The sequence below is a fragment of the Emydura macquarii genome, unplaced genomic scaffold, assembly GCF_026122565.2.
Source record: "Emydura macquarii macquarii isolate MOO-44397 ecotype Brisbane River unplaced genomic scaffold, CSIRO-AGI_Emac_v2 contig_306, whole genome shotgun sequence".
NCBI classification, from domain to species: Eukaryota; Metazoa; Chordata; order Testudines; family Chelidae; genus Emydura; species Emydura macquarii.
Window position 1 is genome coordinate 13817922 of NW_027130443.1, and position 11798 is coordinate 13829719.

Here is an 11798-nt window from a genome sequence, read left to right on the forward strand (position 1 = left end):
CTAGTGCTGAAAATAAATAAGCTTTTCCTTGCTGTTTTTCTGCTTGGCTGTCTCTGCAGCTCCAGGTGGTGCCAGGAGCGGGAAGGGCCAGCTCCTGTTTATGTGAGTTCTGGCCTGATATTTTTGAAGACTCAAGAGGTTTGACTAAGCCTCAAGACTCCAAAGATCTGGAGGGCTGCCTGTCACTAGTGAGTCAGTGCACATGTGCTCCATCTCGTGCACCTCTCCAGGGAGAAAGCGTCAGAGTCTTCACCTGGAGGATGTTGCAACTTGGAGTTTTCTCCTCAAGCTTGTGACTGATGCACAAAGATGCACAAATTTCAGACCTGGCCAGTATCCCGTCACATCCAAAACGTCATGAATACAGCAGAAGACGACACAGTGAGGTGACATGACAGCCTAGAGCAGCAGGAGGCGCTCACACACTGGTGTTTTGGTGTGTCACACTGGAAATGAGAGGGGTGGGTCAGGTAATCTCTTTTATTGGCCCGACCTCACCCACCTTGTCTCTCTGCTAGCCTGGGACCGACACAGCCACAACTCCACTGCACCGACTAGAGAAATGGCAGCTTGCAGCTTTATTGTCTCAGTTTCCCAGAAACAAAGTTGTGTGCATTTTATATGAAGTCACTAGTAGACTCAGAAGCCGGCTGACTCCCCTTGGTTAGTAACACGTTTAAGGTGGATTAAGCCAGATAATAGAAATGTTCTCAGCACGGAGCAGGAGGGTGCTTCGCATGGGAGCGGCTCGGAGCACTCAATGTCATTTTCTAACCCGCTGTGAACGAAGCCTCATCGTTTCTCCTTGAAACTCCATCTTCACAGCAAGCTGGGTGTCGCTTGTGGGAGAAATTGCTCCCTCGCCCAAGGACAACGGCTATGTCTTTCCCACTCCTGCAGCGTGGGCCGTGTAAACATCTCTCTGTCCTAGAACAGCTGTGAGTGTCTTTGACAGGGACCGACTGGTAAGGAGCAAGCGCTGCGGCAAGCTTCCCACTCGTGGTGTAACAGGGTCTCTGTCAAGGACACAGGGTTTTGCAATTCCACACACACCCTTGAGGAGTCTGCGTCCTTCTAAGAGATGTAAGCTTTTGGGGTAAGCAGTGAAGGCATTGAAGAGTTTCTGGGAAGGAGAATTTTCATTGCCCCAAGACGTTTGCTAAAAATCATCCAAGCAGCCTCCCAGCCCACCCCCAGAACATATGGGGAAAGACATAACCTGCACGACGGAGGCTCTGCTACCGTCCCAAATGCAGATTGTTTGAGCCCTGGGATTTTAATTCCACCGGGTGAGTAATCAGGATCCCGCAGCATGCAGTCCTGCCACGCTATTTGGGCCAGGCGTATCTTTGTGTGCTTTGCACTCTCCCTGAACCTCCCGTATGTGAAGTGCCCTCCCATTTCCATGGCAACTGCAGAGAGCACCTGCACCTGAAGAATTTCCATGGCAATTCATAAAGTGCTTTCTCCTCCTTTCAGAGAATTTCTCCTCTGATCTCTGTTTCCCTGCATGTCTTGTTACTGTAAAGAATCTCTCGGCTCTGGGGGCCATGGCAGCATCAATAAATTAGTGTTGAGTCCTTCTGAGAGTGGTTTTGTTAGTTTCCTGAATGTATTCTTAAAAACAACCCCCCCAAAATCTCTCACTCCAGTTCCCAGTTGTTGTGTCCACACTGTGAAATCCAGTGCAGTTGGGCCCCCCAGTCAGCTGCCTCTGGGCACATCAGCTTTGTTGAAGAGGGGATTAGGAGGTAAGCCTGCTATGTTGCTGCCTGTGCTTTGGCTGTTCTTGGAGGACTCCCATCTCCAGGTCAGCATTGTGAGCATTAAAGTTAATAGACAAAACTAAGGACAGCCACGCTGAGGGGTTAGCAGGAGTCCATGGACCACAACGAATTTGCATGAAAGGGAGCCTATAAAAAGCTTCCTTAATCTTTCACAAGGAGAGGTTTTCCAGAATGCCATGCTCCATCTTCATCAGAGAAACTACACTGCACTGTAGAACTGTCTGTGCAGCTACCTCTCCAAGAGCCCTTCACCCCGCTTATTCTAAGAGCTGATATTTGAACTGGGCTCAGCTCTTCTGGCCCTTCTCTACCCTCTTTTCGTACAGGATGCTGTAAACTGCAGGCACCTAGAAAATAGAAGTTATTTTGCATAGAAAGGACACTAGAGTCCATTCGAGTGAGTGATCCAAAGAGGAATTTATTGGCTACTGGCTTCCGCATGCAGTATGATGATGATGGGGAAAGGCAGACATAAAACTAAAAAATAAGGATCCTGTGAACAGACCCATTAACTACCTGAAGGATTTAATTCCAGAAAATCCCACTTTCCTGGAAATAGACAAAGCATGTGTGTGTTTTCTTCAGAAGGCAAGAAAATTGTGTGGGTTAAAGCTTGGTGGAAAAAAAACTTAAGTGGTGAAAACAGGCTTGAATTATGCATCACCCTTCGAAAACACAGATGTCAGTTATGCAATCCAGACACACTGGATTGAGCCGCGTTGAACAAAGATCTAGATGTCTGAGCCCATTATTTCCAAGATCGCAAATTAAAAAGAGCAAGTGGTGAGAGTAGGGTGGGGGAAGAGAGTCAGAATGTCTGGTATGTTCTCCACTTGGTGAATCCTGGGCAGTAGATTTAGAGGGCTATGCAGGTAATTTTACTGCTGTGAGGGACCTCTGAGGAGAGGCTAATTGTACCACCTGCCTCCAAGCCCCAATCTCTACCTTTTCTTCATTGATGGAGGTATTTAGCATTCCTATCTCTGCACCTAGATTGCTTAGATACCGAGAGCAAAACTCGGGGCTGTTTTCCCTAAACATTAGCCATGAGATTCTAAATTGTTTCTTTTTAATTTTTTCCAGGGAGTTGGGGTTGTAGGGTGCAATGTTGTACTTGCTTTAGTTTGCGGATTTACCCTTCAGGGCATCCCCCAACTGATAATACCGGCACGTGCAGCATAGAGGTACCACGTGGCTTATCCTCCCCCTTCCCCCTCCTTTTCCTGCAGTATAATCCCAACTGCGGGCACCAAACAGGGTTACGTCTCTTGGAACATCTGACAGCAGTTGGAACATCTAGAACAGTGCTTCCTAAGCAGATGTGCACTGGCAGTCTGCAAAGAGCTGTCCCTTCTCACTCCCAGCTGATAAAACAGCATTAAACAGCTAAACATTCATTAACTCTTTTCCTGGTGTCTCTTCTTTGGGTAAGCAAACTGTCCCAGGGATGTTCTGTGAGCATGACAAAGTGGCAGGAGAGATAGGCCCTCTGAATGCCAATGAGAGGAAGTGTCCAAAAACAAGCCTTTATGAAGATTGAGGACTAGTGTGGTACAGATCGTTCGGAGGCTTGGATCTCTCTGTGCTGCGACAAACCGTGGTAGATAGAATTTCTTGATGTTTCATTGGGAAACTCCTAGTTAGCGGGGACAGCTTTGTGATCTGGTGTGAAACACAATGCTGGAACCACGGGTTCAAAATGCTGGCGTTGGTCTGACACTGCGTCTTTTCACGGTAGAGTTTACGATGCATGGGGGTCTTTGGGTCAGATCTTAGAAACAGAGGCTGCCTGTTGTGAACCATTTCCTGGCTCTTACCTACAGGAGGTGAGGTTTGCTCCAGCATCACTGGCCAAACCATTCCTCTCCTCCCCGCGGCTGGGTATGGGGAAGCTGCTCTCCATCCCAAAGGTGGCTGTGTGGTGGTGGTGCGAGACGCGTACAGTTTGTCAAGCCCTTTGGGATCCTTCAGGCTACAAAGCATGGTGGAAAGGTGAGGCTGTTTGAAGCTGTGCTAGAAAAGGGCTGTAGCCGGTGGTGGTGATTGGAGGGCAGTGCATGTTAGTCTGCATAACGCTGCGTGGAAATAGGGCCCGTGTGTCCTAGGTGCCACGTGCCACGGCCCAGACTGTTCAGCAGCACGGCAGGTGCAGTTAGAGGGCTCTAAGAACATAGGAATTGCCGTAGCAGATCAGATCATTGGGTCCATCAAGTCTGACATCGTGCCTCTGGGGGGGTTGATACCAGGTGCTTTCGGGGGGGCTGGAAGAGTTTTTATAGCGGGGGTGCTGAGAGCCATTGAACCAAACTGTAAACCCTGAATATAATGGAAACCGCTTCGAGCCAGAAGGTGCAGCAGTGCCTCTTGTTCCTGCACCGCCGGGTGCTTCTGGAGTGTTGTTAAAAGAGCCGATGAAAGACCCACACCCCCTTGCCACTCTGTGTTCCATAAGAAATGTCCCTAGGATGCTTCAGCTTGTACATGGTGTCTCCACTCTACACGTGTGATCTCGGAGCCCTGAGCAGCTCCAGTCCCTCTTGCATGAGACAATTCCTGTTAACACCATTGCTAAAGATCCCCTGACGACGCAGTAGGAGGCTTTGACTGCGTAGGTGGGTTACATACATCGCTTTTAAAATAACAACTTGCTTAGAGCAACTCTTTTGAACTCTGCCAAATCCATGGAAGTTTTGGGAAGTGACCTGGTGCTCCTTGTGCATGGAGCCAACAAGTGCAAGCAGTTGGTAAACGGTGTTGTTTGTCTTAAGGTGGGGTCTTCTGGGAAATAAAGGCAGGCCAGTGCCAAAGTGGTTTTACTGCATGCTGAAAATGGTGCCTGCTCCTAGCCCTGGGGAAAACTTCTCTGAGCAAAGCATGCAGGCTTAACCACACCATCAGTTTGCATTTCCTTTTGGCAAGAGCAGACCTCTGTCTTCTCCTTTTCCCCCCAGCCCAGTTCAACTAATTATCCCTCCCCCCAGCCTGAGTTCCCGCTGGCTCTTGGAACAGGAGTAGCTCATTGTTGCAAATGAGTTTAATCCAATGTTAGAAGCCTTTATGGTCCCTAATAGAAAATGGCATGAATAGCAAAGGAAAAAATGTCAGCTGTTTCCTGTCAGACCTTTAACAGCTCTCTGGGGTGTGTGATTACAACATGTGCGGAGGATAGTTCTGAGCAGGGGAGTGGCGGGGAAGAGGCGCTCTGGCAGCATTTTACATCCCCATCTGCGAGCCTCATTACAACGAGCTACTTGAGGGGAAAAGAGGGGGGAAAAAAACCACCAAGCGAGGCTCTCCATGGCCGGAGCACATCACCGCTCTCCACTCCCCAGAACCCAAACTTGCCAAGGAGCAAGAGCCTCTCATCCCAGCAGGGTTAAACTGAGGATAATTGAGAGGGAATTGTGGGAAGTCTGTAATCTTATAACCTGACCACCCTTCTGTCTTCAGGTTTGTGAAGAGTCCAGACATCTAGGCCTCCACACGCATCAGGCTCTGAGCTGAGATTTGGGCTTTGCAGAGGATTTCTCAAGATGAGCTTTGAGCCTCACCAGCCCCAGAGAGTTCGGCAGACAAGCATTAAGGCAGCTTGACCCTTCAGCTAACCCCCGATATCACCAAGCCATTGCCTAATGGGCCAGGATGACCTGACCACACCTGAGAGCATAGTGGTACCCAGCGTGACCCCAAAACCTCTTACTGCCACCTGTCAAGGGGGTGCAGTGGGGTTCCAGGCACCTCATGGCTCTGGTGTATACTTTCTAGTTCAGCAAAGGTACAAGGTCTTGAATAAACGCATCTCACTCGGTCAACAAAATCCTTGTGGAATGGACGCACAGACACATGCAACGTGAGTTGTTGCACGCCTTGCTGGAACTGTCACACCAGGCCACTGCCTTCGGGCGAGCGAGGACTTCGTCAGAGAGGTTAACCTGCTCGTTACCTTTCGTCTCTAGAAAGCGTGCCTGGGATTTTGATTCCGTTTCCAATATTCTTACTCATTATTATCACCTGAATCTGTGATGAGAAACAAGCATTTCCTCTCTAAATAAATCTAAGTGCTGTGGTGGTAAGCAAAGAACTGTTTCTTTGGGAAGAGCGAGCCTGTAATTCTGCAAGGGTTGCGGGGCTGAGGGGCTGGATGCTGCAGGGAATGCTCTCTGCGTATGGGCAGGTCGGTGTGTGCAGAATGAGGCCTGGAAGGTATCGCTGATGTTGCAGAGGCTGGTGGATTCAAGGAGCTGCTGCACCGCAAGGACAAACCAGGCTGCCACGTGCTAAGGGCAGTGGTGCTGAGCTGCCTCGTAACCCGGGGTGTACACTCGAGGAACAGCCCCCTAATAAAGGATGTATCCATATCCTGTTTGTCATCATCTGCACCCAGAGCCTTTGCTCTCCTTTCCCCATGTGTTCTCTTACCTTTCGGGCAAGTCCAGTTCCTAGGGAGGCAGGCCCAGCTGACACGTAAATCTCTCCAAACGCCGCAGCACCTTTTCCACAAGATGATGCTCTCCTGCTGCCCCTTTCGGGAGCTGATTTTCCCCTTGGCGCTTTTCCAGCATTTCAGTCTTCTGTGGTGCTGCCTCGCCTTCTCCCTCCTTCCTCCTCTGCAAGGAGCTAGGTCTGGTTATATAGAGCCCTCCCACTCCCAGGAGCCTCTGAGAGGCATGGTTAATTGGAGTCAGCTGCCTGGGGGGAGGGTTTTCCCTGCCCTAGGTGACATTTCACACTGTCACAGAGCTCCAGATGCACAGGACGGCTAGTGGTGCTGTGACCTTGGCAATGACAATGAACAGCACAGAACAGAGAGGCGTGGAAACCAGTCGCGCCCCAGCGAAGGCCGTTCTTGAGCCTATTTCAAACAGGGGTTATTCTCTTGCTGACTCTTTTTTTCCCCTTGAAATTTAGATTTGTCAACCGTTTCTGTCATGGCAGAGAGAAACTCAGGAGTGCAGTGAGTCAGAGGAGAGGAAAATCCTTCATTTCCTGTGCAGGCAGGTGTGCTCTAGCAGTACACTCACTGGTGCAATTGACAGATGTTCATCCTGCACCAGGGGGGTTAGAATTCAGCTCTCTCGGATTCACACATTTAACAGAGATTTGGACTTCCACCATCTTTGGCTCTTCTAGGTTAGCCTGATCCCGATTCCCTGCTGATCCGTGGCTCGGGATCTGTGGTGTTCTGTTACAGCTGGATTCTGGGGCTGTCTCTGGGGAAGTATATTTTTATTTTCCTGAAGAGAATAGTTACTGAAGGAATCTCTGCTCCTTTTCCCTCCTTTTTTTTTCTCTCTTTATCCCAGAGCGTCACACACTTTATTCCCTGTCTGCCCCGAAAGCTGTGCTCTCTGCTGTCAACCCCCTCAGTGACTCATCCTCCTAGCTACCAAGCTGCCCTTCGGGAGTGGATACCCTCTCCTGAGACAGCTGCAAGTGGAGGGGGGGTGCTCAGTCAATAGGCATTGTCTTTGTTCAGGTGGCATGTACTGACTGTACTGCTCATCACCTCTGCCAGCTCCTAAGCATAAGGAGAAGAAGGATGGGTCGATGGTTACAGCAGTAGCTGGGAGAACCAGGTTCAGTTCCCTGCTCTGCCACAGACTCCCTGTGTGACCGGGGTCAAGTCACTCCTTTTCTCTATGCCTCAGTTCCCCATCTGTAAAACAGGGAGAGTAGCCTGGGCCCGCCTCACGGGCATGTTGTGAGGGGAGCTCAGATACTTCAGTAATTGGGGCCCTGTGTGTACCCAGTCAGCTAGGGATCCCCTCAAACCACCTGGGAGATTCTTGGGGATCACCAGCGAGTTCAGGGGATTGGTAGCGAGAGATGGAACCTCTTTCACCTCTAGATCACTGCTGTGAACGTGACCCTGGAGGGTGGGAATGAGAGCAACTTATTGTTTAGTGGGCTCAATGAGAAATGAGTCTCACAAACGACTCCCGCAGTTGGTGCTAGCTGGTGCCCTTCCCAGGCGTCTAGGCAGAGACACCAAGAAATAAGTGCACCAGGGGGACTGGAGTCACTCACACCTTGAGTAGTGGCCTGTCCCGGGCAGGGCTGAGTCACACTGGGGAAGATGGCACAGCCTGCACTGCCCTGGTTCTGTGGATAAACAGCGGCGGTCAGGCTCCAGGGATTTCAGTCCAGCACAGAATTCTCTTTACAAAATAAATAAAGCCTGTGATCCCTTTGTCCGTACGACACCTTTCTGTCTTGTCTTGCCTTTGAAGGATTACACATTTCTCTTACTCCACAGAGAACTTACCAAGTGTGCATTTGTTACACACTTCCTACGCAGCAGGACAACACTGGGAATAATTCCTAGTCAAGTCATGCTCATTTTGATTCTGACCTTTGGCTGGAGGCTAAGAGTTGAAGAGGACAAAGAGAATAAAAATGGGTTGTTTGATTTGTGGGAGTTCTCCCTCAGACATTGGAAGGAATCTCTCCTTAGTTTAGTTTCACATTTACATAAATATATTTCTTCATCCTTTCACAGAGGGATACAGCGGGCGCTCCATAGCTACTTGCACACTGTAACTTGGGGAGGTGTATATTCAGCCCTTCTACAGTTTTAGGAAAGTCCAGAGGGTGAAAATCAAGGTGACAGTAGCTTATATAAAAATGCCAGGAATTGTATCCTCCATTGGGCTACACTGTCTCACCTTTGATGGAGACATGTCCATCTCCTCGTTCCATCCTTACTACTATGATGACTATTCAGCTCCATTTTTATATACTGCATGTATAAAATCTCCATGAACATCAGAACCGCTGTATTCTACAAGAGCACAGGACTGTCTAATATAATCACCACTTTACAAAGGACATTGTCAAGTACTTTGTAAAATTCTATTCTAAAGAATATAAGGGTTTATTTTACTCTTGGTTTATAACAACCTCATCCTTTAAGGCTTGAAAATAACTCATTTTTCCTTCCGATTTTGTCCTTCACTGAATATTTTCCATCCTCTGTGTTTCTAATTGAACTTGAAACCTACATTATCCTTTTGTTTTTATTTCCTTGTTTGTTGCATTAGCCTCATTGATGTCAGCACAACTCAGGTAAAGTGTGCATTAAGTTCTGCTATTGCACAGGGAATAAATGTTACACTAGGGTCTACGTAAACACTGGCTACTGTTCATTTTTGTCTCAGTGATATTTATCTCTCTCTCTATATATATATATCTTTAAAAAAACACTGGAAATCTGGAAGACTTTTCCCCATTAGATCAAAACAAGTTTAAGGTACGTCAACAACTTTTAATATGGACTTTTTAAGAAAAAAGGGTGCGGTAAGCTCTGACTGAACCCTTTCTATTCTGCTACCGTGTATTTAAGCTGGTAGAATGTTGGCTTTACAGTGATTTCTAGCGCTGACCCAAATAAAGAAAGGGGCAGAATGATTCCAAGGAAAATAAGAGTAGGAATGATCTCACCCAGTGGGGACACAGTGTGCTTGCTAAACTCCAGACAGACATGTAGAAACTCTGACTGTTTTCCTCTGCATGTGTGTATGCCTATGAATAAGAAGGGAAAGGCTTCCAGAAGCTGTTCTGGAGGCAAGAAAAATGACCTGTAACTTCCCAAAAAAAGGCTAAAACCATAAGAGATCTGTGTCCCTGTGTTACATAAATATCTATCAAGAAAAGTAATGACATCGTATCTGAGTTTCATAGGCTGTGCACTGCATTTTCCTTCAGTTCAGGGGGCCAAGTGAAACCTTTCCATCTGCCATCATTCTGCATGGTACTGATTTACTCACCTGTCAAGAAATGGACAGAGATGAACGTCTCCTCACTGAGCTTTCCTGCATTCAGAGAGAGGTATCTAAGACAGCAGGTTCCTATCTAGTGTCCCTGTTGCATTGCAACATCTCCATACACTTCATTAGGGTGACTTACCATTTATGGTGGTGCAGTGAGAGAAGCAGCAGGCCCAGATTTCAAACATGGTACCTAGGAAAATGCACTCATGGGGAATATTTCAGGGCTGCTGCTTTGGAGAGAGACCCGTCTTCTCTATCCTGCTGAAAAACTCTGCATAATATGTATATATTTAAAAAAAAAGGGGGGGGGCTGGGGTGCGTGGGGGGAGGATTTTGGTTTTGTTCTGTAGAATACAACTTAGCTTGACTTACACCCCTATGCACTAAGAATGAGGCCTACATGGATTGGTGATGGGTTAAATTAAAAAGTTTCCCCCTCTGGGTTTCTAGTTCCAACCTAGATGAGGAGGCTAGGGGACTGAAAGCTGTCACATCTGACGTGCACAGAATGAAGTGGGGGTGGGGAAAGTGCCCATCTACACTACAGTGTCTGTATCCGGGCCAAGGATTGAATGGGCAATAGAGACTGCCCTTCCCTTCCACCCCCGGATCCTCCACGCCCGTACACTGGTAACAGAGGAACTGTGCAATTGGCCATGTTAGGAGGGCCCAGTTGTTCTCCACTCTTTTACTGGCCAGCAGAGGCAAGGGTGACAGACAGTAGCTCTGATGACCGTTTGTGTATCCATGATATCAGTCTGGTCTTCCAAGAAAGCCCAAGTGAGGCATTGGCTAGCAATGGAAAGAGGCATTTGAGCCATAAATGCTGAGCCCCACGCAGAGGGCTGAGGATTCCTGCTGATGTCCACGACTTTGCATGGCTCCGGGTGCTGTCCCCTCTCTGGCTAGGGGCTGTGTAACTTCACATGTCAATTCTCCATGGTCTGGCAAATGTCTGCTTTGGAGCAGAGACACAAGGGAGGGTGGAGACTTTTTCTTTTTGATTTCCTGAAATTTTAGTAACCTAGAAGTCTCTGATTGCAAAACTAACAGTGCAAGAAAATAAAACCCTCCTTAACTCAGCGGGAACAATTCCTAGGGCAGCTGAGCTGGTCTAACCACTTCGCCTAACTTCCTGTACTTTTTCTTATTTTCTTATGGGGGGCAGCACATGTCCTGGTTCACTCTTGCCTGGGCTTGGCGAGGAGACCAATGGGGCTGGAGCAGGACCGAGTGTGACATGGCTTCCAAGCACCTCTTTTTATGGGGTGTCAGACCATCCAGCGTTTTGTTGCCCCGCTATCAGTAAGCAACACCTCGCTTGGATGGCAGAAAAGGCTATTACAGTCCAGACACGTTTTATTTGCTTTGGACGAATGGTTCCCGGTTTTTATTTTTGTGATGCCGGGGTTTTGATTGGCTGGTCTGTGTCTATATAGATACAGAGATTTCTCCACGTTACACACATCCTCTGATGTGAATTCCTGCTGGGATGAGCTCACAAGGGACCCTTGTGTGCACGCCTCATTCCACCTGGCTTATGTCTCTCTTTTCCTGGAGTCGGGTGGCTTTTCTTCCTTGAACCAAACAGCTGCTTTGGACAGGTGGTGCTGGCCTGCCATCGTGAGCCGGCAGCCTTCTGTCGAAGCAACGTGCGTCCCGTCAAACCCCGTCACCGCCAGAAGTGGCGCTAATGGCTTCCTGGGTGCCCTCCAGCAGAAAGGCCATAGACTGAATGGGCCACAGAGAGTGAACAACCTTCTTGCCCATGAGTAAAGGGTCTTTCCAAAGTCGGCTGGAGGGATGTTAGTTGGGGGATGATGTGTGGAAAGCCTGCATGGCTGCTGCCCACGTGTATCCCTTCTTGGGACAGAGGACGTGGTCTCCAGGGCTGTCAGTCCAGCACCTTTGACAGAATTTAGTTCACTGAAATTTGTTGGTTTAAAAAAAATAAATAAAGTAGGGAGCGTCACTGGGCTGGCTACTGCTGTGCGTGGCCGCCGGGAGAGGAGATGTTGGTTGTTGGGGAAGCTCTGACAGTCATGGTGGTTTTGCTTTGGTTTGCCATGCAAGGATGATGATCATTCCGGGATGGGTGGGAAGTGACTGTTGTTTTGAATTTAAGCTGAGCTCCTTTTATCTACAACAAATACAATTGGCATTGTTAGTATTCCTCGGGGTTCCTGACCCGGCTGGAGCGAGCCCCAGTTGGCTCAAGCTGACTCTTGTGTGTGTCAGACAA